The sequence below is a fragment of the Tyto alba genome, unplaced genomic scaffold, assembly GCF_018691265.1.
Source record: "Tyto alba isolate M040663 unplaced genomic scaffold, T.alba_DEE_v4.0 Super-Scaffold_20000042, whole genome shotgun sequence".
Lineage (NCBI taxonomy): Eukaryota > Metazoa > Chordata > Aves > Strigiformes > Tytonidae > Tyto > Tyto alba.
Window position 1 is genome coordinate 10,668,725 of NW_024881293.1, and position 25,573 is coordinate 10,694,297.

General features: G+C 45.5%; 1 protein-coding gene across 5 annotated transcripts in view; it reads left to right on the plus strand.

Moving 5' to 3' along the window:
• GNG7 (G protein subunit gamma 7) overlaps positions 1-25,573 on the plus strand; it is a 78,986-nt gene that overhangs the window by 13,189 nt on the left and 40,224 nt on the right. For 2 of the 5 annotated variants that reach the window (XM_042794441.1, XM_042794442.1), the window contains exons 2-3: positions 2,464-2,540; positions 12,013-12,091. The gene's annotated coding sequence lies outside the window, so the exon portion shown is untranslated. The remainder of the gene's footprint in view (positions 1-2,463; positions 2,541-12,012; positions 12,092-25,573) is intronic. The other 3 variants (XM_042794443.1, XM_042794446.1, XM_042794445.1) reach the window with 3 other exon arrangements.

The following is a 25,573-nucleotide window of genomic DNA, read 5'->3' on the forward strand; positions in this document are numbered from 1 at the left end:
CCACGCAGGCAGAGGATGGTTCACGCACCTCCACTTCTATCTTGGGCTCTTACAGGACTCCCAAGCGTGCTGCTACATCAGAGCAGGGTCCTACAGGTACACTTCGGGGTTGGTTTGCCCTCACAGCCTTACCAGGCAGGCAACAGGGTTGATACGCTTTAAGTTGGCACCTTTCAGACTACATAAGTCTGCAGCCGTTGTGACAAGCAAGCTCACAACGCTGCCGGTGCTGCTTCTCATCTTTAATGGCAGCAGCAGCAGCAGCTTAAAATGCCCTAATGTGTGTGAGCACGTCTGGTCTTGCTGCCTTCAGCATGCTGGAGCGAATGATCCTGCTGTTTGCATGAAGAAGGTTTGGATGAAGGTTTGAAGAACAAATAGATGACTGTTTCTAATTCTAATTTATATTGTTTCCTGCGAAGCTGTCCCCTCTGCAGGGGAAACACGGTAGAGCCATAACAGGAACAAGCAAACATCCCGCGCTTCCTGGTGACTGTAATGACTCTGCTGACTTGAAATGCATCATTGCTTCAGTCTATCGCTAGCTGACTTTTATCTAGGGTGTTTTTTACTGTTAATGATTAGACATTAAACAGTTCCCTCTAGAAACAAGCTATGCAGCTACTTGCCCTCACAGAGCTTCCAGCATCTGTTTTAGTGCTGTTACCATGAAAACAGGCCGAGCACCAGCAGCAGCCCTGTTATTGCCCTCTGGCCCCTTGCAGCACCAGCCATAGTTACGCGATTGTTTTTATCACACCTTAAAGGAAACCCAAGCTTGCAAAAGCTTTACCTGAAATAATAATGTTCATATCCTCTATTCCCTTTGTGCTTTCTTCCATTAAATGTCCAAACATGAATTGGATGTTTCCTTTCTAATAGCTAGAGAGGATTTCATGTCAGTCAAGCCTTGAAGGGATCTCAGTAGCCTTCTGTTTGTGGGGGTTGGCTGACTGTTGGAAATGCTGAGATGACTGCCTGTCACCATGAATTAAATACTAAAGTCACATCTGGAGCTTTGGACGCAATGTAATGCAAACATAAATGTGACTAGGATATTTACCTTTAAGTCAATGACAAATCTTGCCTGACATCGGTGGAACCAGGGTTTTATCAGAGGTGTTTTCAAAGGTATAAATTAAATATTGTGAAGGTTCTTGAAGAAGGGTTTATTAATAAACCATGGTGCTGTAACTGGGTCCTGGGCACATGTGCACCCCAAGTTCTGTTTTTTGTTGTGTTTAAAAAAAAAAAAACAAAACAAACAAAAAAATCAAAACAAACAAACAAAAAAAAACACAAAAAGACCCAGAAACTGTTGAGATTTAAGACTTGGGCTGTGTGTGTGAAGGTAGCGTTATGGCTGTGGCTGCAGTGAGGATGTGGGGGGAAGTGTTGGGATCTTTGCACAGCCACTTTTGTGCCATCACTTACACCCTGCTGGGTGGTATTTATGGGGCCCAGGGCTCCTTAGATCCAGCTTGGTAAACCCATACCTAAGATTTCCTTGGTTTCCTTCTGGTTCTTGTGTGATGGGTCCAAATTCTGCATTTTCTTTTGCAGATTTCATTATCTGCTGCTTGACAAAGAAATACAATGCAGCAATTTTCCTAACCTCAATAGTGGTTCTGAATGACTGTATTTCCAGCTCCCCTGTAACTTACTTGTACTTAATTTAAGTGTGTGGGCTTTTTAATTTGATCGTTGTGGGGAGGAACAAAAAATGAAATGCAGCAGATATGCCTTCCTCTTCCCTTTCTTTAGTTAAATCTGTCTTTGTCATTCTTTTTCTCTTTGACTTCCATGAGTTGCTCAGGCTATTTTTCTCTAGTATCTTTTGTTGTAGCTTCTATATCGCAGTCTTACATCTTTAGAAATATATAATGCATGTATGTGACTGCTTCCTTGCCTTCACAGCATTATTGTTGTCAGCATATGACAAATAATACGTGATTGATGGCTGACTAAGCATTCTGAATATTTCTTCATTCTTTGTGTGCCTAATGATATTTTTTTCTTGTGCATAGGGAGGCTTGAGTGGATGGCATCTCTTGTGCCGATGGAGCCATCTTCAGACTCAGATAGGAAATTGCACTGAGCACAAACAGGTCCTTTGCCTCCGTGGCAGGAGTCAGCCTTAAAGCTGGCTGAGCATCATAGCTGCGAAGCTGCTAATCATGGAATCCATGTGACATGGCCCTCATACCTATTGGGTGACTTTAAATAGTTCTGTAATAGCCAAGCCTAGGCTGGCTTCAAGCAGGGAGAGAATCGTGCCTGTGTCTGTCAGTGTAAAAAGGGTCTTTGTAGCCATATGGCGACAATGTCTGCCTTCATTAAATGAAAAAAAAAAAAGGTGTGAGGTGCTTCAGCTGCTTGGATCAAAGCCTGATGCTCAGAGTAGCAGGCCTTCCCTGCAGGAACATTTTAATTGCTGAAAACTCTCTCCATTCCCTTTTTTAGGAGAGCTGACCCTTTTCAAGCCAGAGAGCGCATCTGCCTTTGTGCTGAAGAAGGTGCTGTGAACACTCTCTGACCAGGTATGTTTATGCAGCAGTATACCACAAAGCCATCCAAACCATCTCTCCTGCCTCACAGTTAATTTTTCACATCTTTGTATCCTTGGTTCCCCAAATCAGGGATATCTTATGAGGCGAGTAGGTGAATGTGCTAGCAGCACGCTCAAAGTCCACTTAGAGACATTTTGACCAAGGTAAGTGTCTAAAATTGCCCCAAGGTCACACAAAGGTAACATATAGCTGCTGCCTATAATTTGGAATGGTTTTTCTGAATTACATCACTTGGAGGTGATGACTGTTACCATATCCCAGTATCACTGCTCTTTAGATGTGATAATATTCTCCAGGGTTGACACAGTTGTGCCGTGCATTATCTGCCATGCAAGTCCAGGTGAAAAGATTTAAGTTTTGATAGGATGATATAAAGGTACCTTCAAGGTTATTAATCAAAACAGATTTACCTTAAACGCAGCTTTTCCCAAAGGCACTCACACTTCCATCCTCCGAGCAATATATCAGGCAGGAGAACGTTAGCAGAGTTGCTTGTTGCCGTAGATTTTTCCTCTTGGGCAGAAATAATTTTTTGAGATGCCAACAGCGTGTTGGTCTTCAGTGTCCTTCCGTGGGGCTGATTTTGGAGTCCCCAAAAGAGGGCAGTGTGTCCCTGGCAGCTGGACCACACAGCAGCGGCTGCCAGGCACACACCGCCGCTTCTGCTCGTCATCTGAGAAACAGCATTGGTCTCCCGAACGCTGAGAGAGCATAAGTCCTTGAAACCATTTGAAATGAGTAATTGACTGGCAGACTCATTAGCAAATGTATTGGGAGCTGTGTATCATCATGTGACTGTTGGTCCTTTCCCCAAACTGTGGCAGGGATATACAGCAGCGTTTCCTCTTGTCTCACTTTCCTAAAAAATGTCCCGTCTGTCCCAGTTGCACTGTTTTGCCCTACTTTTTGCACTTGGTGTCTCCTCCAAGAGGGGAATGATGTTTGTGGGATCAGCGTAGAGCTTTGCTGTGAGTCAGAGTCAACTGGAGACTTAATTCAAAGCATAAGGGATTGGGGAGAAAAACAAAAAAAGGAAAACTAATGGAGGTTGTTATATTGTAATATTTTGCCTTAGGGCACCAAACAGGAAATGCTTAAGCCAGTCTCCATCTGAAAAGCAAATCTTTATTTACTAAAGAAGTATATTTTTATTGAAGTATGGAAGCATGCATCTCTCCCCAGCCCAGAGTGCTTTTTTTTCCTTTTTAAGCTGTTGCTGCAGAAGGGCCTGTGAACGAGTTGTCGCTGCTAGGTTTGGCTTTTGTTTTCAGGACCCCTTTGTGAACCCTCCTGTTTCATTCAGCTCTGCATGGTGAATAACCAGCAGTTCTCTGCTACCAGTCAGGACTCCCACAGCACCAATCTGTTACTTAGGAAGCAGTTTTTAATCCTGTCAATTTTTGCCCAGTTCTTAAAGTTCCGTGAAGGCGCCTTTATTGGTGACTTACATCTTGCAGAAATGATGCTGCCCTGGCCTAGTAATCACTGAGCTGTCAAGAGCACCCTGTTTCCCAGGGTTCATTAAGGCATTTAGGTTTCTTACTAATTGTCTGTATAAAATTGCCTCGTAGCCCCTAGAAGATAGGGCACTTGTATGACTTGAAAGTACATTGAAATAACCTCAGAAGTTGCTTTGAGATAAAAAGGCATCCCAGGAGAAACATACACATTTAAAATAAAACTATTAACCTTGCTTCTAAATCCCTCCTCAAGACGTGCTTCTCCTTTCCCTTCTTGCTTTCTGTAACGGCAGAATGAAGTGAACTTTACCCATCTGGTAGGAAAGGGGGGGAAGATCCCCTCCCTTGGGAGTGCTTTATTGCTAGCTTGGAAGCAATGCTAGTTTATCATCATTTTTTTGTGTGTGATTTTTTTAGTGATTTGAAGTCAATAGCCTGTTGATGGTTAGTATTTGTTTTAATGGAACAGTTGCTGAATTGTCAGTGCAGCCTATGAAAGCGGCTATACTTTACACCGTTCAGCTGCTTCTCATAATATTTAAAAGCAAATGCCTGTGCATTTTTATAATGGCACTTTAAGAATTATAAACCTCAGCATCCCATCTGTGTTTCACTCTGGTATTTACAGTGTAATGAATTCTCCCTTGCTGCTTCAGCTGGATACTCTTTCACCTCCTCTTCCTGTTTCAAGCAGTTGTTAAGTGGTGTACATTTTAAAATTCCTCCAATTTTTAGGAGGTTGTCAGCAACATAAAAGAGCTTCTTGTATTGCTTATTTGCCTGGCAGAGGCATTGAGCTAATCTAATTATGTTAAACCTAAGCATCTGTAGAGTAAAGAAGTGTATTGTCACTGGTTTGATCTGTTTATAACAGCTGGAGGCATTTGATAAAACCGGAAGATTTTTTTTTTATTAAAAATAAACTTTATCTATAAACATTTTTTTGCTGCAGACATACAGATTTTTTTATTGCTATTCTCAATCTATCCTCTAGAAGGAAGAAAGGGGGATTTTTTTGGATGAAAGTAAGTTGCAAAGTCCAGAAACATACCTAGCGTATCTCCTAGCAAAAGAAGGCTGTTGCTATAGCACATTTTTGTTCCATTAGTGTTTGTACATTTTTAACTTTAATTTTCCAAACAGCTTCAGGAAATTGGCATCCCATAAGTAAAATTTTTAAAAATAGCTTTGTTACTGCTGAAATAAGTCCTGTTATTTCCATGGTCTGTTGTCCTGAGTACATTACTGGCTCTCTAAAACCTTGGAAGTGTTTAACAAGATACAGCTAAGAAGAGTTGTAACCCCAAATATTTACTGAGGAATTAGTTTGTCCCATTTCTTTAAAGAATGAACTCTTGCAAATGGAATGCTGCTGTCTGCAAGGTTTATTTTAAACTTTTTCCTCTTTTGCTCAGAGGAAAAACAAAGCTTGAGTAGGAATGCATGATTGTGTAGTAATTGTTCTTCTGAGACCCCCCGACTGCTCAGAGCCCACTCTGCTCGCTGCAGAAAGGCTGGGTAGGTAAAGAGGGTACCATGCTGTGCTGCTCCGGGCTGCCCATCCTCGTTCACCTCTGCTCCTTTTCTTTAGATCGATGAGTGTTTAAGGCATTTCACACTTAAACTTCAGTTATGAGTTACTCGTTATGTACAGGGCTGCGTGGTCTAGAGTTGCACTTTCCCTAACGTGAAACGGCTTGTGGGTAGATGCCTTTGTGCGCGACGCTGGGGTGCTGGGCTGCTCTCTGTCCTGCAGCAGCACAGCTGCTGGCTACACTTCCCACTGCTCTGCTTGGAGACCCCGCAGGAGCTGAGCTTCACGGGAGCAGCTGCTGGTCAGACTTTGCCTCTGGAGGGACTTTAAAGTGACAAGTGGAGTAGCAGGGGCCTTGTCAAATGGTTTCTGTGGCTTTTGAGCTTGCAGCATAGATCCCTTGAGGTGTCAAGCACTGCAGGACACAGGGAAGGCCCTTTTTGCTTGCCTCTCCTCCAAGCCTTCCCTTTTTAGGACTTAAAAAATGTTCCAGAGCAAGCTGCCAGAACAGACTTCCTAGCAACTTCACAATTAGTGATTTGCTTCCAAAAGCAAATGTGCACTGGCTGTGGCAGCTGTTACTTAGCAAAAATCCTGGTCAGTGTGCTGGAAAAAGGCAGGAGTTCTGTGGACAAGGAAAAAAGGATCTGCTCATCCCTTGGAGGAATTAATGGGAAAAAGTTAAACTTTACAAGCTGTCCCTTTACCATGGATGTTTTGCATTGGTTGTCCAGGTGCAGTTATTTGATAATGATTTACTATTTATAGGTATATATTTTTAGAGAAATTACAAAGTCTACCTCTGGACCAAGATCTTTTGCCTATTATTAGAGTGCTAAGTAGCAGAATTAAGCCAGCTGTTGGTTATCCCATTAAGGTTATCTAATAACGAGTGTGACCTGAGTGACTTCACCTTCAGCAATGGGTCTCTCTCCCTCTAACTTCACTAATGCCAGCACCTGAACTTCTGGCCTGGGTTTGCACTCGTGCCATGCTGCAGAGCAGGTCGTTACCTCGTGTAATTGCAGTGCTGCTCTGAATCACAGTCTTGTGGGGATGCATCTGGGTGTCAGTTACCTGCTGGTCAGCAGTACCTGCCAGTGATGCTTTAATTTATCCCTGTGGTACGGCATGTAACAGTTCCCAAGTTCCTTGATTGGGGATCCATCAGGCATCTTAAAAGGAGCCTTTTGCCACTTGACAGCTTCATTTTCCATGAGCTGTTCTGTGTTACCTCACGGCACCGAATGAGGTCGTGTTGTCTGCTGGGCCAGGGAGGCCCGAGCTCCGCTGGACCACGCTGCTCCGAGCACAGCAGGGCTCCTGTTGGGAATGGGAATGTCGAGGTTGTGCTGCACAAACAGTACACTGACTGACTCTGCTTTTTCTAAAATGCACGGGCTTTTCAGTGCTTGGAATCTCTGAACTCCGGCAGCAAAATGAGCAGACTGCAGGCTGGAGTTAGTCTTTAGAGCCTGTGCAAATGCAGTTTTTTCTCGTTCTCTCTTTAAAACCCCACATCAGTTTGTCAAGACCTTCAGTTGCAAAGGTGGTAGGGTTGGTGTCTTGTTCACTGTATGAATGCCATGTCTTTGACATTTACACTTTGTCATGTATTGAAGCATTCTTTAAAAATTTTAAGGACTAGTAGCACGATCAGCAGTCACTTGCTACAGAAGGATGAGTTTTTGAATCTTGTATTCCTAAATTCTCCCTGATCTTTTCATAGAATGTCTTATTAATCAGAGAATCATGGAACAGTTGGAAGGGACCTTAAAGTCCCTCCAGTCCCACCCCCTGCCCCGGGCAGGGCCCCCTCCCCCCAGCCCAAGGTGCTCCCAGCCCTGTCCAACCTGGCCTTGAACCCTTCCAGGGAGGGGGCAGCCACAGCTGTTCTGGGCACCCTGGGCCAGCACCTTACCCCCCGCACAGGGAAGAATTTCTTCCTTCTATCTAATCAAAATCTCCTCTCTTCCAGTTTAAACCCGTCACCCCTTGTCCCACCCCCTGACCCAGAGTCCCTCCCCCCCTTTCCTGCCCCCCCTTTAAGCCCTGGGAGGCCGCTCAAAGGTTTCCCTGGAGCCTTCTCTTCTCCAGGCTGAACCCCCCCAACTCTCTCAGCCTGGCCTCCCAGGGGAGCTGCTCCAGCCCCCCGAGCATCTTCATGGCCTCCTCTGGACTCCCTCCAACAGGCCTGTGTCCTTCTGATGTTGGAATATAATCACAGTTGGAATAGTTGATAGCATCAGCCTCCTGCCCACTCCACAATCTGCCGGATCTTGGAGTGTCCAAGGGAAGTATAGCAAGTTCCTCCTGCCAGTGAGCTGGCTGGTCCTGGTGGAAAGGCTCTTCTGCAGAGGCAGCCTCCCATGGAGTTCCTGGCACCACAGGCCTTCTGGTGGGCTGGAAGGGACGATCTGGCTTCCTTTGAGCCTTGCCCTGACTTTGAGGGAACGTTGGCAGCTGCAGGCTCCAGCCCTGGGAGATGCTTTGCATTACCAACTGTTGCTGCTTCCAGTTAGTTCAGAAAGGAATTCCCCTCCTTGCTGCCCACACCCATTTCAAGGTATTTCTTAAAGTGCTGGTACTTGCATTGCTAGCTGCTTGCATGTTCACAGAGCACGCTTGATCAAGGGGTTCTGGCCTGCACCATAAACAGCGTATAGTTCAGGAAGGGCCAAATACGACCAGGTGACAAATTCCCATGATGAGTAGCTGTTTCTAATGAGAATGGTAGAGCCGCCCCGAGTCTTGCACGACGACTTTTAGTTTCTTTGTTGAGGCCTTGTTGCCAGCAAGTGCTGGTGTGCAATATCCGCCTGGAGGAAATTGCAGCCTGCTTATCAGCTGTGTAGGAAATGGTACAAGTGGGAGACAGGGGAGTGTCGGTGCACGGAGAGGTATGTGTGAAGCAGTGAATGCTGTACTTAAGGTACCGGGGGCCAGCTGACTTACTGAAGACCTTTCACCAGCCGGGAAGCGCCGGCCGGCGTAGCTTGATGAATGGCAGCAGGACTGTGTCCAGTTCACCTCCTTGGCTCTAGTGCTCTTGTTTTCGATGTCGGTAAACAGGAGTGTGTGCAGTCACGCTTCACCCCGCGAGCTCGGTCACGCTGCTGGATATCATGTTCTTTACCTTTGCACTGGGAGAAGCGTGGAAGGAAGGAGGGGGCAGAGTTTATTCCAGCACACTGAGGTCAGGCTTGTTTTCCCTCTTTGAGCAAGAACAGGCCAGCCCCTGGAGTCAGATTCTGCAAGCCTGTAAACAAAAGGCTCGTTTCTGCGGAAAGCCAAAGATGGTAGTGTATTCATCTGGAAAGTTGCTGGGTTGTTTTTTCCCTGCTGCAAGCTGTTCCTTGTGTATTAACTTCCAGTTCAAAAGTCTGTGCAGGAGAAATGCTGCTGATGTTCATCAGGCATAGTTTGGGGTGTTTGCAGCACTGGCGCGGATTGCAAACTGGGAGAGAGGGAAGCTGGGAGGAGCCCAGGCAGGAGGCTTCTCCTGCAGCAGTGCTGGCCCATTCAGAATTTGACTCCAGCCTAGCAGGTAGCCTTCTAGCAAAGAGCCTGCCTACAAGCTTATCTCCTGCCCAACTTACTTTGCAGAGGCCATAAACCAGTACTGCAGAGATGGACTGGCTGGGGTGACAAGGGGTTAAACGTTCATGTCAAAATTGTAGGGGTGTCCAGGGAGGGTGATGCTCCTGGTGGTGTTATTCCCACCTGCTCAGGGACTGCCTTCAGCTGCAGAGACTTCTGCTGTGGTTCTGGAATAGTCCTGAAATAGTGCCTGCAAAAGACCTAAACAGCTCTTAAAATGATGACTGATTTTAAAAAAAAAAAAAAAAAAAAAAAGAAAATTAAAATTGGCAGTCCAGAAGTCTCTGTGATTTTTAAAACAAAAGGAAAGAAAAAGCAATTGAGACAGGTACATTGACAATGTTCAGGGAAGAACAATACAAATAAAAATAAAGAATGTGTGTATTGTCATTTCAGGTTTTCACTTTAGTTACAGCTTCAAGACTTCATTTAGTCAAAAGGCAGATTGGGTTTTGGGTGGCTTCACTTTGAATGAGACATTGAGTTCTCTCCTGCAGTTTGGAGGTGGTGGCTGATTCCTGTAGCAGCTTGGCATTTATCAGCTCTTACAGAGCACCAGAGGCACTTAAACAACTGCACATACTTCACGGGGCCAAGCTACTTACTATTTAAATCTGTTTGCAATTTAGAAGCTGTAATTATTTTCTCATGCTATGAAATCATGTATAGCTGGAAGAGTTGGGAGGCAATGGAGTGGGGATTGCAGCTGAAGGCTGGCTCAGTGCACCTTGTGATTTATGGGGGCAAATTCATCTTTTTCAGCAATTAGCAGGAGATTGGGAAAGTAATCTTAACTTATTTCCTTTTCAAAATTTCCTGTATGGAAAGGGCTGAAGAGCGTATTGACCTACTGAGGGCTGAAATTGCTCCAGACTGCCCATCGCACCCCCTTTCTGTAGAGGCTTATTACTGGTCCTGCAGGGAGAGGCAGGAGCTGCAGCTCGGTGTGATGGAAATGCCTCCTTGGAGGCAGAGCAAGGGGTCCTGGAAAGCACTGCTCCTCACGACTTGTTTTCCCATGTTCCTGGTGGCCTTTCTTACCTGCAGGACCTTTCAGGTGCTATTTTTCAGCTCCACAGCCCTGTGCATGCTCCTCGCCTCTCTCCCATGCCGTATTTTGGGAGGGCTGTGCCACTCGATCGACAAAAGCCCCTGCATTTCAGTCCCTTTGGGTTTATTACTGAATTCTGACCGGGGATCAGGCAGGCCCGTGCTGCCTGAGCAGGAATGATCGGGATGAGCGAGGCCCCAGCTTTGGCATGTGCTATTTGGGGCTGGGAGGAAGGCGTGGGCTCCTCTCCACCTGCCCTCCCCAGCGCGGCTCTGCTCCGGCCAAAGCCTCGCCGGGGCCCAGGGGCTGCCTTGGCCCGAGCGTGTGGCCCACACTGTGGAAAGCTTCCCTCAAGCAGGGGGAATGTGAGAAAGCAGCAAGTGGCCTGCTGATCCTGGAGGGATGGATCAGTGGTGGTGGGCTGGGAGCCCATCGGAGGCCAACCACAAACCTTGTGCCATTTGCTCGGTGTTGAAAGCGTTTGCGCTTTTACCTTGTGCTCCTTTTTGGCCTCTTGGTCTCCTAACCTAACACAGGTTCTTCTGTTTCATAGCAAGGCTTTTTCTCTTGCTCTCACCCTCGTATTTGTGTGGAGAGCCGACATTCGCCACTCCTGTTTGGAATATAGTATGAGAATTGCTAGTCTCAAAAAAAAAAAAAGAAAAACTTGATTTAAAAATGATTGTTTTGGCAAGAGGGCTGTTCCTTACCCTTTGATTTACTGAAATCAGAGGAAGATGGAGGTGAAAGGGGCAAGGCAAGCCATGGCCTAAAACCCAGCGGAGAGTAAATGACGTGGGTTTTACTCCTTTAAAAAGAAAAAAAGAAAAAATTGTTTGTGTTCAGACAGTAAGTGGAGAAAACAAGGGTTGGATTTCAGCTCAGATGGATTCTTGGAATTAATCCATAGCTCTCGCTTACAACAGCTTTGACTTCAGTGTGGTAAGTTGGGCTGACCGGAGGAGGGTTGAGCAATGTCTTACTGGTAAGCAGGAAGGAGGACGTCCTGCGGAGCCATGTAACGTGGTGCGCAGGGGAGCATCCCGACATGTGAGAAAGCGAAACGTGACTTGTTTTTTCTCAGGGTGTTTTTAATGCTTTCTTAAGGCCAGCTTATTCCTAAACAATTTTTTTTTTGTGCTTGTTTCTTGAAAACTAAACTTGGCAGTATGTGTTGAGCTGGCTTCTTTGCTAAAACACTGCTCTACAGCCTTCCCCTCCGAAAATACAAAGGTGCAAACACCTCTCCCTCTCCCACTATGGGGGACTAAAGCTCAACATCTGTTGACTGTAGTCCCGTAGTTAAGACTGCAGTGAAATCTAGAGCAGAATATTTAAGTGAACTCTCATCCAGTGGTTGAAGTATTAGTTATCTCCAGTTTCAGATGCCACACATTCACATTCAGTGTCTGAAATACACAGCATGACCTCCAGGTCATGTGTGTTATTTATAAAAACAAATGAAAATGGGTTCCCTGACAATGTGTGTGTGTTTTGTATGCAACAAAATAAAGATGTGCTTAGAAAGACTATAAAACTCAAACAAATAAATGTTAGTTGCAAAACATACCTGGGACATGGTGTTCTTTGCTATGGAAAATTGATATCAGTAAAACCAGACAACTGCAGTCAACGCGGTGCCTGCCTTGTTGCACTAATTATTGAAGTAAATATTGCTGTGATAAAATTGCAGTCAGTGGAGTAAAATCTATTATTTCAAATTATAACTTCATTAATAATGCACCATCTGTTCAGTATATCAGTGACGGATCTCCTGAATTCCGGTTTCCTTTCCAGAAGGAATCGTAGCCGGGATCCCCGGCAGCACACGCGCCCTACGAGACAGTAGCCGAAACTGCTCCACTGCAGTAAGAAGGTGAGTAAGAAGAACTCGACCCTTGTGAAATTTGCAGTATTGTTTCATTATGAATTTACCTTCCACTGATAGTTGATTTTTACCTGCTGCAGTGGGGAAATGCCGCAGCAGATAATGCTGTTGTGGTGTTTGCCCAGCTACGTTAGCTCTTCCAAGGTGCTCTTCTGATTTGACCCTCCGTGCTCCTGCCTGTCTGAGACAAAGGCTGGTGATTACTCGCTGCCCACGTGGAGCAACATTCTGCTCGTTATGTAACAGTAATCCACCTCCTTAATTATGGAAGAAGATCTACAGATTCCAAAGAAGACATTTCCCTCTTAGTCAGAAGGCGTGAGGTGTGTGTGGGAGCCTTTGTTCTTTTTGGGAGCCAAGGGAAGCAGCAGGCTTTAACTGCTGTAGCTGGATGATGAAGTTCAGTTTCCTTTTTTATCTAGCCTTTGCTGGAACATATGTGTGTGTTAACCAGCAGCAGATGAACAGGAGATAACTGCAAATGATGGTTTTTTCATTCTGTATAATAGCAGTTCTGCTCTGTGCTGGAATATTAGATGCTGCAGATACCCTGTCTTCTCCCAGCCCTCTAAGCAGAGTGGTCAAGGGTAGAGGCAGGAGGTTCAACACATGATTTAAGGTGTGTGCCTCACTGGCCCTGTGCTGTTTTCTCTCACCTTTGGCTTCACATTGATCCCCCAGAAGCTGTTACTTTCTGGAAGTATGTGACAACCATAACGATTTTTGTCAATTCTGCTGAGGACAGCTCTTGCAAATCACCTCGTATTCCGTTAAAATTATTAACTCATCAGTTCCAATTTTCTCTGTATAAATAATCAACACTAGAACATTGTCTGGTAGTGCTGACTAACAAATCCTGTAATTAGTAATCTCCAGTTAATGAAGCAGCATGGTGATTAAAGCCTCATGACTTTTCTATGGAAGAAATAAGTTAAATATCAGTTGCGCTGTTTTAAATTGCCCTAGAGGTTTGTGTGATCTCAGAGCACAGAATAAATCAATAGTACTGTTCTGAAAGTTTTAGACTAGTTTTTCCATCTTGTTGGTATTTTCCCTGTATGCCCCCAAATACAAGATTTAAATTTGATTTAAACTGGAATGATGCCTGTAGCTATAGTTCACCTGCTGGTAAGCCTCACTGCGTAAAAGATGGGCCACGTTGGACAAGTAAACTTCAGTGTGCTTGAAGGAAGTGACGGTGAGATCAAGCGTGGTGTTTTGGTCTGCACTTGCTAGATACAGCATTTCACCAGTATTTCCACCGCTTCTTTTTCCAAAATAGTTTCTGCAGTTTTTCACACAACCTTGTCACCACGTATCTTTTTCTGCCGAGGTCTCAAACCTCGTCTGCCGTACGGATGGCAGATCTGTGGCACCACGTGTGACACGATGCAGTTGGGTCTAACTACATCCCATTTGTCTGTCATTGCCCTGCTGGTCACCAGATGCTGACTTTTAAGTGCAGCTGCTTCTATGTAATACTTTTTAGTAGGCTTTAAAGAAATTATATCTGTTGCTGATTGGAACACTCAGTAGCTCGAAATTTCACAGGGGATACGGATTGTGGTACATGAGTGTTGGTGTCCCCTTTCTCTGGTCACCTCCATCTCCATAGCGTAATGCCTGGCATGAGTGCTTTCCGTGGAGCCTCAAAAGTCTCTTCGTGCATCAGCAGTCCTTTTGTGAAATCCTATATTTCCTGTCCCATGTGTGAAATACCAGCAAGGTAAAGGAACTTAAGCTTGGTGAGATGATAAAACCCATAGCTGAGAATAGAGTATCTTGCTCACATAGTTCTGTTGTCCTAGAGATGGATTATCTTTAGATCAAGGGTGCTGTATTTCAAAGAGGAGGAGGAACACTGCTTGCTTCTGTTAGTGCACCCGTTGGAATCGAAGGAGCTGGAGGCTGAGCGCGTGTTTCAAACCTCCCTGGTTTGGGGAGGCGTGTGACATCCCTGCTGGGGTTTTGGGGAGAAGCAGGTCAGGTGGATGCTGCTTTGGGGCAGGAGGAGAAGTTGGTCAGATGACAAACCATTGCTGGTGTGCTGCAGTCACTCTGAAGAGTTGAGATCTGTGTGACTGCAAAGCCAGTGGTTCCGTGTCTGTGTGTGTCACAGCAAGGCTTTGAGAGGTGGAAACGGTGGTTAAATACACAGCTTAGAGCCTTTCGGGTATCGTATCTTCTAAAATCCAGTTTGGTGGGAAAAAACTGCATCTGGATTAACTGCCTGCAGTGAGCTGGTCTGAACTGCAGAGGTCTCTGTTAAGCCACCTAAGCCTTTGGAGTATTTTAAATTTGAAAGCTGCTATGCTGAGGCCTTTTAATATTAAATAGTGTATATGCATTTTAATCAAAGAGGCTGTCACACTACTCTATTGCTTGAATTGCAGATACGGCTAGCAGTGCAGTCCAGCCAGCACAGTGGAGCGAGGCACTTCAGGGGACACGAGTCCTTGCAGGTCTCCCCGGAGCACTCGGAATAGTCAGTTTAGGCTTTGCAAGGAGGAGGATGGCTTTTCTTGCTGCTCTGAGCGCTGAGCCTAGCTCCTCAGAGCAGTCCTGATCCCGAGATACCTACAAAAAGCGAGGTTTCTGCTGCCTCGCCATCCCAGCGGTGGGTGTCGGCAGATGGCAGCACCCTGCCCTGCGCCGGGTGTTATTTCTGGCCAGGAGATTCCTCAGTCCCCTGGATTCAACACCACAGTCTAGACTTACTGACAGACAGGATTTTTCTCCTGTTAGGTAAGCAAGATGTAGACGCCCATTATGCAGATTCCCAGCCATAGTGTCCCTCTGTAACATTTTTCAAATTGTCTAAATAAGGTACTGTTTCATACAAAAATTTGTAGCAAGGCTTTTGGGTAGCTTTCAGCTGCCTTGCCCTCTAGGCATGATTTTTCTCCTTGAAGATAGCTAATCAGCCCAGCCTGGGTGCTTTTTGCACTTAGCAGCTGCCCAGAAGTGGAACAGTAGGAAGAGGCAGGCTGCATGAAGAGCTAATGCTGTTCAAATAAGGAACTTAATGGCCAGTAGCTTTTGTCCCTCTCACTGCAGGGTTGTCCATGCAGGCTTCTACCTGGATTCTATTAAATAAAACATTATTACACAGACTTAACAGGCATTTTTTGGTTTCTGAGCACTGTGAGTGTGCATCCCAGGGAAGAGAAGGGTTAGAGGGTACAGTGGCCCAGTGCCTTTCCCCATCAGGCTGTCAGATCTGGACAGAGCTGTTGCCCTGTTCAGTGGCTCGTGTGACTCATGCCCTTCGTGTCCCAGGCTGAAGGAGGTGGGAATTGATCACAACTGATTGTCCAAGGTGGCTAGAAATGTCTGTGGCATTTTTACTCTTTCTTTTTTAACACAGAAATTAAATGAGCCTCTCAGTCAGGTCTGATGACTACTAACTTATTCTTGCAGCTGTAGACGAGAGAGACACTTGTCATGTACTTGTTATATCAGCACTAATTTCTGAGCACTTAATATTTCTTCAGATGTTTTATAATGTGGATCTGTAACTAATATCGGTGCTTCAGCCCCCGGTCTGAAGTTGCTTTAGACTCTTCAAGCCTCAGAGCACACAGTTTGACACAAATAGCTGGGAAGAGATGACTGGAGGCTTAATAAGATGCTTGTTGGGTCAGTATCTGGCAGCCAACCAACAAGGCAGATTTTCAAACTGCTGTTAGTACAGCATGGTGATCACATCTCTTCTCAAGAAAACATTGGAAAGCTTCCTAATCTTAAATTCACTGAGCAGGCACGTGATTTTCTGGGAATTAGCTTGAATGCACTGCAGAATGGTTCATAAATACCTACATGGCCTAATATTAGATAATGGAAAAACAAGTACAGTGGAGTTTTTTGTCAGTTTTCTTCATGGTGGCCCTTCAGCCGGCCCTGGTGGCCTCTCTATTTATACCAGCAGCTGCCAGCTTTGATGTTTCTAGTCCTTACCCAAAAGAGAAAAAAGTCTGTATTTCTTAAGTTGCAATGTTACTCCTGTTTTACTGAGTATTATTTGTTTTGGGGCATAGTTAATTCTTTAAAGATTTTTTTTTTTTAAGCTGTTTTGAGGGGAAACAGTAACACACTGTACCCTGTGGTGTCTGTAAAGCTGTAGTGTTCAAGCTGATGTTGATAGCCAGGAGAAAGACTTTGTCCTTTGCCCTTGCAGTGAGGGGTGGGACTCTCCCCATCATGCGGGCTGTGATCTCGTGCCTTCCTGGGTGGGAAGGCTGTCCTTCAGCCTCCTCCTGCACTAAGGTGCCCTGAAATGTGCTCTGCGAGTTAACGCCTTATTGCAGCCCCCAATTACTGCTGATGACTCGCGGTACGCTGTTTCATCTGCAGCTTCCCAACACATCCGTGCTCTTGCTGACTTGCATGAGTTAAAACGTCTGCCTGCTTCCAGCAGCATTATATAAACCATCTCCAGCTCGCCTTCTCATTTTGAAAGTGTATTTTAACATTTCTGCTCTAAGATCTGAGATAATGAAGGGGGTGAGCGTTGCTGAGTCAGTTCTTACTGGCTCTGGTTTTTGTCCTTCCTGCCCTCCCACATGCTCCACCTGCGCACCGAGCTAACCTTCAGCAGCGACAGCCCCCATGGGTTTTCCTCCAAACAGCTAGCAGTAAACAGAGCCTGGTTTCCTATTTTCTTGCGCCTTGGCCCGAGATAACAATTGGGGTTTTTTGGAAGAGCTGTGGCTGAGGAGCATTGGAGATCTGGGAAGGAAAAAGGGGGTCCCCGAAGTTCAGGCAAGCCAGTGCTCTGTCCTGCCTTTGCCAAACTGGCAAACAGCCAGGATAATTAAATCAGCCTTCCGTTTGACACACCTAAACTCTAGGTAAACATGAACATATCCTTATGGCTGTTGTCAGCTGCAGAGCTGGGGTTTCATTGTTTGACAGTATTGTATGCAACCCGGCGGTGCTCGATGTTGTCATCTGCTGGCCCAGGAGCTGACGGAGTTTGTCACACATGACTGAGCAAACCTGACATTTGTTTTGGTGTGTGAGATGCTGACAGATGTGCAAGACATTACCCATCACTGTTTAATGAGATGGTATGGTGGCATCTACGGTGCGGTGCAGGTCATTTAAATGCTGGATTTGGGTTTGTTTTTTTAAAAAAACATGGTGCTTTAGCACTGCTCATGGTACCACATGCAGTCAGTGAGCCTTGGAGCTGTCCTGTGCTAAACCAGGTTTCACTGGCTTGTAATAAATTCTTTGAAGTTTAGAGCTGCCTAAGCACTTTTCTATCGATGCGCAAAAATGCTTACTCTGATTTTTAAACTAAACCTTTTTATTTTCTGGTGAGATAGGAAGCCCTGGTTGTGGGCTAACTGGAAGAACAATTCAGTCCTGTGTGAACTTGTAGACAAGATGGGGAAATGATCTGTCCTGCTGTGAATTTTGGTCTGTTTGAAATGCAAATCGCTGAGAGGGTGCAGGGAATTTAGGTGAATAATCCAACTGTCAATTGTTTCTGTAATTGATTTCTAACTTTCTAGTGTGAAACCCCTCAATCTCTTATCTGAATCTCGTTGAATTTGCGCTTTCAAGTTGTGGAACAGAATTGCATAGGCATATTGTCATTAAACAGGCTTGCTTTTCTTTATCCGGTCTTTCTAAGTATAGATATATGTAAAAGTGCCTAAACAGCACTAACTTTACATATTCCAGCTGGTTTCCCATCCCAGCACAGGGTGCACATACAGCTGCTCTCTTGCTGCCGTCTGGACAGGCTTGCATTCCTCAGCCCTGAGGCCAGCATTCCTCTGCTCCTCTGCACCAGCTCATTTGTTTAGTATTTGTTTAAATTTTGAATCGCAGAACTGTCTCCAGGTCACTTAAGCTACCAGACACCTTTATTAGTTGTACATACAGCCCCTACCCTCTGGCATTTTACATCTTGTTCATACTTATTTTAATAAAATTAATATTGGCAACTTTCAGTTGCTTGTTGCTGTAGTTCACTGGAATTAATCTGGAATCCCCAAATGCCATTTGATTGAGTAAAGGCAGTTGCAGTTTGCTTGTTAGGCACTCAGCTATTTCAGCTAAAAATATTAAAGGAAAGTTGCTTTTTTTAAATTCTTGATGGCAGCTTGGACTGGAGAACTTTCCTCTGTTTTGGGTTTCTCCTCTGCTCTGTGTACACCGGAGCTAATACGTGAGCTGTTTTTTCCTTAGAATTCAGCTTTTCTGCCAGTCCAGCCCAGAGAGACTCAGAATGTTACTATGACACGTTCCCAGCTGTACAAGGCCATGGGGAAAATGTCTGTTCAAAAGTGTCTAGTAAGAGACAAATTAGTCAGCAATTAGTGTGGGTGCCCTGCTTCTAAGTGTGAAGTGCATCTCAGCTTTCTACCTGTTGCCTTCGTCAGCTTGATTTATTGTTGATAACTATCTGATGGAAATGGGCAATTCATATCCCCCAGGTCAGACCAACCTTTGAGGGGAAAACAAACCAGCCTCAAAACACAGACAGTTCATCCCATTCCTCAGTGCCTTTGATATAATTCTGAACTTAGTTCAACTCCAACCTGGGCTGGAGGCACCAAGACAGCAGCGTTGGAATTCTTCATCTTTTTAAAAACTAGACATAAGTAGGTTTTTATTAATCTGGGTGTTCTGTGTAACTGTGAGGACATGGCCAGGATGGTGCCAGGTGCAGTAAATCATTGATCTGGAAGAAGCAGGCACCCCCAGTACAAACAAATGAAGAACCTGAACTTTCCTTGGAAGCCTCCCATTTGAATGTTACTGTAGCCTGATGATGAAACATAATCGATTCTCAGCATTTGGAAGCGTACCAGCAGGTCTCTGACCGATAACAGCCAAAGGTTGGACAAAGCCTGATCTAACTGTATTACATCATCTGTACTAAGAGCTTCTTAAACCCAAATCTCCTGGGACTTGTCTTTGCTTCTTCTGGTCTTGGCTTCAGTAGCTCTGACCTGAAGGGATGCTTTATTTCCTCAGCAGATCTCAAATCTGTTTTGGTGTTTCTGCAGATAGTCCCCAGCCTGGGGATGGCTTTGGTTCTATACAAAATACCTGCTAAGAATAACTTTGCAGAGCATCTGCAACAGGATACAAAAAAACCCCCTCAGTAACATGAGGATAGGCAGTTTCATCCAAGAAATTTCCTTATAAAGTATTGCTACGGCTGCAAAGCCCTGCCAACAGGAGTGGCCCGCGCTGCCAGTAATTTCTCTCCTTTTCCTTTCCCTGTTGCAGTAAAAGACGGCACTTCTGCCAAAGTCACACCCACTGCACTGCGATCGATGCAGAGCGTGGAGATTGCTGAAGATCCGCAATACACACATTTTAGTGCCTGACTTTGAAACTGGAGATGAGGAGAGCTGCAGAACAGTTGCGAAGGGCTCACACTGCCAATTTTAATCCTGTTGCAGCCAGCCCCTGAAACAAAAGGAAACGATTCCTTAGCATGCTGAACACTTGCTGCCCCTTCTCATTGGTTTCAGTGTGGAGGAAAAAAAAAAAAAAACAACATACATGAGTCACGTAACGTACTTTTGCAAATCTTTGCCTCTGCAAACCAGTCCTGCTCCTCTTAATTTTTCTTTCACTCTTCAAGGAAAGTGGCTAAAACCAAAATAACTGCTATTTTTTTGTGGGACAGCAGCTAAGCATCCAAACTCTTCAAGCTGTAAAAGAAATCTTTTTCTTTTTTTCTGAACTATCGCACATGAACTAGACAGCACAAAATGTTTGCTAGGATGAAAGCCTTCATCCTAGCACATTGTTAATGCTGCTGTGGTGGAGCTGGTGGGGTTGGCTTTGGGAAGCTCAGATCTGTCAAGAATGACCAAAGCTTGTCATGCTTTGGCACAAGGAATAACAGCAAGTGTTTTGGGACAGTCCCCAAAAAGCCTGGTTCCTTTTAAAAGCAAAGCAGATTAGCTCAGAGGGCAGAAATTCAGATTTTTGGGCTTGTACCCTGCAGGGTTTGATTGTCTGCAGCTGAAGGAGCTGCTGCTGCCCTTGGTTGGAGTGGGGGATGGCTCTGATGCAGGGCTGGGGGCTTTTATGTCATGGTTGTGTGTTGGAGCAGCTGTAGTGGAAGTTGTTCATCTTTTGTAGTAAAACCTTGTGTCCAGCAAAAATAGTTACACAGTCTGCAAACATGTTATGTGGGCTTTTGAGAGAAGCTGTAATTCAAACCTTTAGGTTTTCTTGAGCAGGTTTTTTTGTTAGTTACACTCACTGTTAGTAGGGAGCTATCTTATGAAATATTTGGTGTTTTTTTAATGATTTAAAATAATCTCAGTACTTTTTGCAGTGTCACATGAGATCTTGCAACAGGTGATCCATAGAGGAATAATAGTTAACTTCTGCATTGTGCAAAGGATTTCTTTTGGTTAGCTGCTGATCCTTGTGCAAGCACATTTACAGCTTTATCAGCATCGACAAGAATCCTGTCTCCTCGGTGACAAATGCTGTTTTCTGTCTGTGTTTAAGTGCTTTGTTAAAATTTACAGTGGCCTGGCAGGAAAAGAAGGTCAGTTGTTTTCCCAAGGTCATGCAGGAAAACTGTGGCAGAGCTGCTGTAGGAACCTGGGCTGCAGTCTTCGGGTCTGTGGTTTTGCCTCAAGGCTCTCCTTGCTCACTGTGCAGCTCTGACACGGAGGGTGAGAGTGACTTACTCAGAGGACCCACTTATTTTTTAACTATAATGTGTGTCTCTGCAGCACTAGACATGACTAACTGTTCTCCGAGGCAGGCATTAAAGCAACCTTTGCTCAGAAAGTGTGCTGGGGAACACTGTAATCTTGGAGGAAGGCTGGACAAAATCAGGCTGCCCTGCTACCTTCCCGAGGTTGGTGCTCTCAGAGTCAAGCTGACAGGTGAATTTGTGCTCTGTCTCTAGTGTTAATTTAAAAAAAAAAAAACAAAACACCAACCCACATCTAAATGCAGCAGCTGCTGCTCAAAGTTGAATTGCATTTGAAACAGCATTTTCTTAGATGCTCATCCAGCACCACTTAACGACACCTGATTTCTCAGAAGGTCCCTCTCCTGTCCCTGGCTGACAGCTGAGTTATCACATTTTTCCCCAGTCTGTAATTTGTTGGTGACCATTCTTCAGTGTCTCTCTACCTCTTCTATACATGAACTTACAAACCAGCTTTCCTTCCCTCCTATGTATTCAAAATGCTTTTCTGAGAATTTAAATTTTGCAGCATGTGCAAAACTCTTCTGCATTTTTAATCAGACACAATCAGCAGTGTGCAGATAGGCAAGGGAAAATCTGAGATCGTGGCAGTCTCTGTATGACTTTTTTAGTATAAATGAGATAATCCCAGTTTAATATGTAAAAAAAAGATCTGGGGCAACACCCCGGTTCTCTCTCTCCAGTGGCCTTGTTCAGATTTCAGTCTCCTAAGAGGTACTTTGAGATGCTGTGATTGTTTGTAACCTGTTTTTTTGTTTTGGTTTTTTTTTTTCCCGCCCACTTTTCTCCTTTCCTTGCACATCTTGACACCTTCAGTGTTAAATCTGTATTGGACTAAATTTGGCAATATGAACACGCCTTCTGCCAATTTTCCATGCACTATCTATAGCCTGATTTTGAATCTTCCTCTGTACACAGAGGAGAGACACAAGACTCTTAACGTTAAACACCTTTGCCTCAAAAATTCAGGGTCAGGGCTTGCTTAGTTGGATGTTTAGGTTCAGCAGAATAGATTTGCTTTATCGACCACTGCCAAACAATTATTCGATATCTCTGTCACAATCAGGAGTCACCCCTAAAACATTCTTCTGCAGCAAATTTATCAGCGCTGTAGGTCTCATCTGAATGCACTCCCGGCTCCTCTGCTCCTGGCTGCCCTCCAGCCGTGTCACGCTGCATGGCTTTACAGAGCCGAGCCCCTTCGTGTACCTGTCTGCCTCGCTGCTCTGGGGTCAGCTTGACGTGATACTGTCTCCCTCGCACAGCAAGGACTGCTTTTATAGGGCTGTGCATTTTTGGGTACCCTGAAGACATGCATGCAGCTCTTCGGGGGGGACGGTCGCAGACCTCTGGGAGACCAGAGAAGGGGAGAGGTTGCATCCTGGGAGCACCCAGTACGTTATGCCTGTTAATAGCACCCGCTTTTCTCACCTTCTCAAAGCTGATGTGTCAATCCAAGGATATCTTGCTCTTTGGCTGAATCGTGGAAAAAAGGAGAGGGGAGAACTGTTGCAGGGGTTCAGGTTCAGTGTCCAAGACAGGGCCATCTACCCTCATCTCCCATGGTCATCTTGAATGAGTGCAATCAGCACCAAAAATCTGCTCTATTATAGCTTGAAGTGATGTGAAATACTTGAGATGGATATGACTGAAATGCTGCAATTGCCGTGAAGGAGTAGCTGCATGAATCGGATGGGGATACACACAGTGCATTTATTTTTGCTGGTGGGATCTCTTCCCATCGCTCTGAGATCTGATGCTGCCTTTAGTCCATCCGTCTTGGTATGGATGTTGCTATTCATTCTCCAAATGAGTTGACACCTCTTTGTTTTCACTTGCTTTGGGGAAATGACTTCAGCTTTCCCACAGTCAGGTGCTGGATTTCACAGCTGTCTTCACCAGAATGGGTTTCTAGCCGGTTGCCATTTGAGCATCGCATCTGGGAAATGCATTACGGGGTAAGAATGGCTTGAAAATAGGGTTCACAGGCCCAACAAGTTCAGTTTAAGGAGCACAGTTGGTTTTGGAGAGCTTGGACCTTGGGCAAAAAGGGTAGTCATGGTCCCTCAGGGACCCTGAAATGCAGCAGGGTGGGAGGTGAGCTGAGAGCCTGAGATGGGTTGGAGCAAACTGCCACAGCTGGCGAATGGGAACGGCCGCTCCGTTGTCTTGGTGCCAAAACAACGCTGGGAGTCTCCCCAGGAGAAATAAAATGGCTTAGGTCCAGTATTTACTGTTGGATGGGGAAGAGCAGCGAAGTGCTTGCAGGCCGTTCACACGGCTGGGGCTGTGTGAATCATCTTGCACAGTTACCCAGCTCGGAAGGTCATCGGTCTGCCCGGCTCGGCCCTCCTCGGCATCTCCTCCCTTGCCATTCCCACGATGGGAGGGCAGGGGCAGAAGATGTGGGGAACTCGGTGAGTCTCCTGTGGTTGAGTGACTCAGTTAGTCCTCAGTTGCGTTACTAATGCTCCTCATGTGTCACTAGCTGAGCTGGGCTGAGCACCCGAAACCTGCTGGTGTCTGGTTGGCACGTGGTGGCAGCCACCCCTGCTACGGCCGTGCCACCCGGGGCCTCTGATAACTGCTTCACAGACCAAATCCTGCTCGTCTTTAGGAAGCCTGTGCATATACCGTAGCAGTTTGTATGAAAACTGTTCCAGGATGCAGTGCCCTTGGCTGTCAGGTTTTTTTAATCAAAGCTGAATTGATTCTGTTTGAGCCTCAGCCCAATGCTCCTGGCTTTGATGGAGCCGGGTGGTAATCGTGGGTTTCTTCCCAGGTATGCAGTGTCCCTCCACCCTAGTCTAAACACCCTGTTTCTTTCAACAGCTTTTGCCTGTGTGCCATGCCAGCATCCTTTTCCAGAACTCCTAAGTATGAAACTTGCACTTCAGAAAACACGGCTGCATTTCTGCTGTTTGATTTCTCTCTTGTAATAACAAACTGCTTTATTTTTCTTCCCCCTAACAAACAGCAGAATTAATGAGGTTTGTAGGTGATGTGCAGCTAATTGTCTCTGTTAATCCTCACACCTCCCTTCCTATTGTTATCAGGGCTTGCTCCAGTCTCAGGTGTTCAGAGGGTGTAATAATGTGGTTCGTTCAAACCACTTCTCCTTCCTAATATTACATGGAAATTAAGAGGTATAAATGTAATTTTTCAGTGCGCTTTGCCTTAATACTTCACCTGGCAATTAAAATGGTCAGCGGGAGTAGAAAGACAATGTTCCTTAACGTTTCCAGCTATTTCTGTGCCTACTGTAGTATTTTAGTGATGAATATACTAGCTTACGCCTGCAGCGTGCCATCTCCACTGGCTGAAATCCCAAGTGAAACTCCTATCACTGAGCATCTCTGGTTTCCAGAGGCTTCACAGAAAGGCCTATTGAATTTCTTTATAGTCATTAGCATTACAAACCTATGTCACAAAGTTTGTGGAAGGATTATCCACATCCAGACATTGTCATCTCGCTCCCGTTTTCCGCAGCAATTTCTTCTGTGTTCCTCCAGCATAACCTCGATGCCTCTGCTTTGCCTGTTGTCCTGCCAGTGACACCACCGCTTTTTTTCTTGGGCTGGCGGCTTTTTTGCATTCTGCGGGGCTGGCAGGTCAGCGTGGTGGGGAAGCCCTGGGCATCTGAAGACACACAAGTCTGTTCCCAGCAGTGGTTACTCTGGGAAGCGCAAGCATGAACGGATTAATGGCAAACAGAAATGCTATTTACGTGGTTCCAAGCAGAGGAAAAAAAAAAAAAAAAAAAACTCAGAACTGCAACCGTTGCTAAAGCTCGGTTCAGCGCCAGGGCTGTCTATTGGTGGTTGGCTCCGCTCGACTTTGCACCAGCAGCTAAATCAACAGGCCGTTTAGTTTGATGGAGTTCCAGGAAGGGCCTGAGAAATAGCTTTTTACTGTGGTTGTGTATTGCTCTCACTGCCCTGACGTGGAGCCCTGAGCTCCCGGTATCCGGATCTGGGGGCCACACAGGCCGAGTACTCCGGTCCTGCACACACTCTGTGAAGGGCAATGTGAGCAGGCAGCTTAATTCTGCAAATTGATACATGAGTTTGGCCTTCAAATGTTTTTCATATTTATGCTGTTTATGTGGATGATTTTGGTGGAAAGCTTGAGTTAGTTGCATCTTAGGCAGCTGTTTTCTCTTCTGGAGCTGATAAAAGTATGTTCTTACGTATTAAGAACTCTCAAAGCAGTATGTCAGAAACCATGCTGATCCTGCTTGTGTTCTCTCTTAAAATTGTCATGATGTCAGCAGGTCATTTCACAAGAAACGGGAATATGATGATTTAAGGAGTCTGCGCAAACCACTCTGTGCTCTTTAGTCTACAAGCTGCTACATCTGCAAGTTGCGTTTTGGGCTCGCAGGCTTTGTCCTGTGTCCTGTTGTGTGCTTCAGGGCCGGCTGAAGCCAGACAAGGTACAACACTCCGCTCTCCGTGGGAGCCAAGGGCTGTGGGAAGAGCTTTGCTGCGCTCCCTGGAGCTGTGCCGCTCGCACAAATCCTGTCCCTGTCAGTACAGCGAGTGCTCATCGTGGTGTGTGAGCTGGCTGGCCCCCAGGCAGGACCCAGGGCTGGGTTGGATCAACCCTCGGGCTATTTACCTTCCCCTGGTGGGGGGGGGGGGGGGGAGAAGCAGTTGAGAAGGAGTTTAAGAAGGGGCTTGCTGGGATAGGTGGGAGGTGACAAGCAACACCTCAGTTGTTTGTTTCTTGTAATGAGTTTCCCACATTGTTAGCAAGGC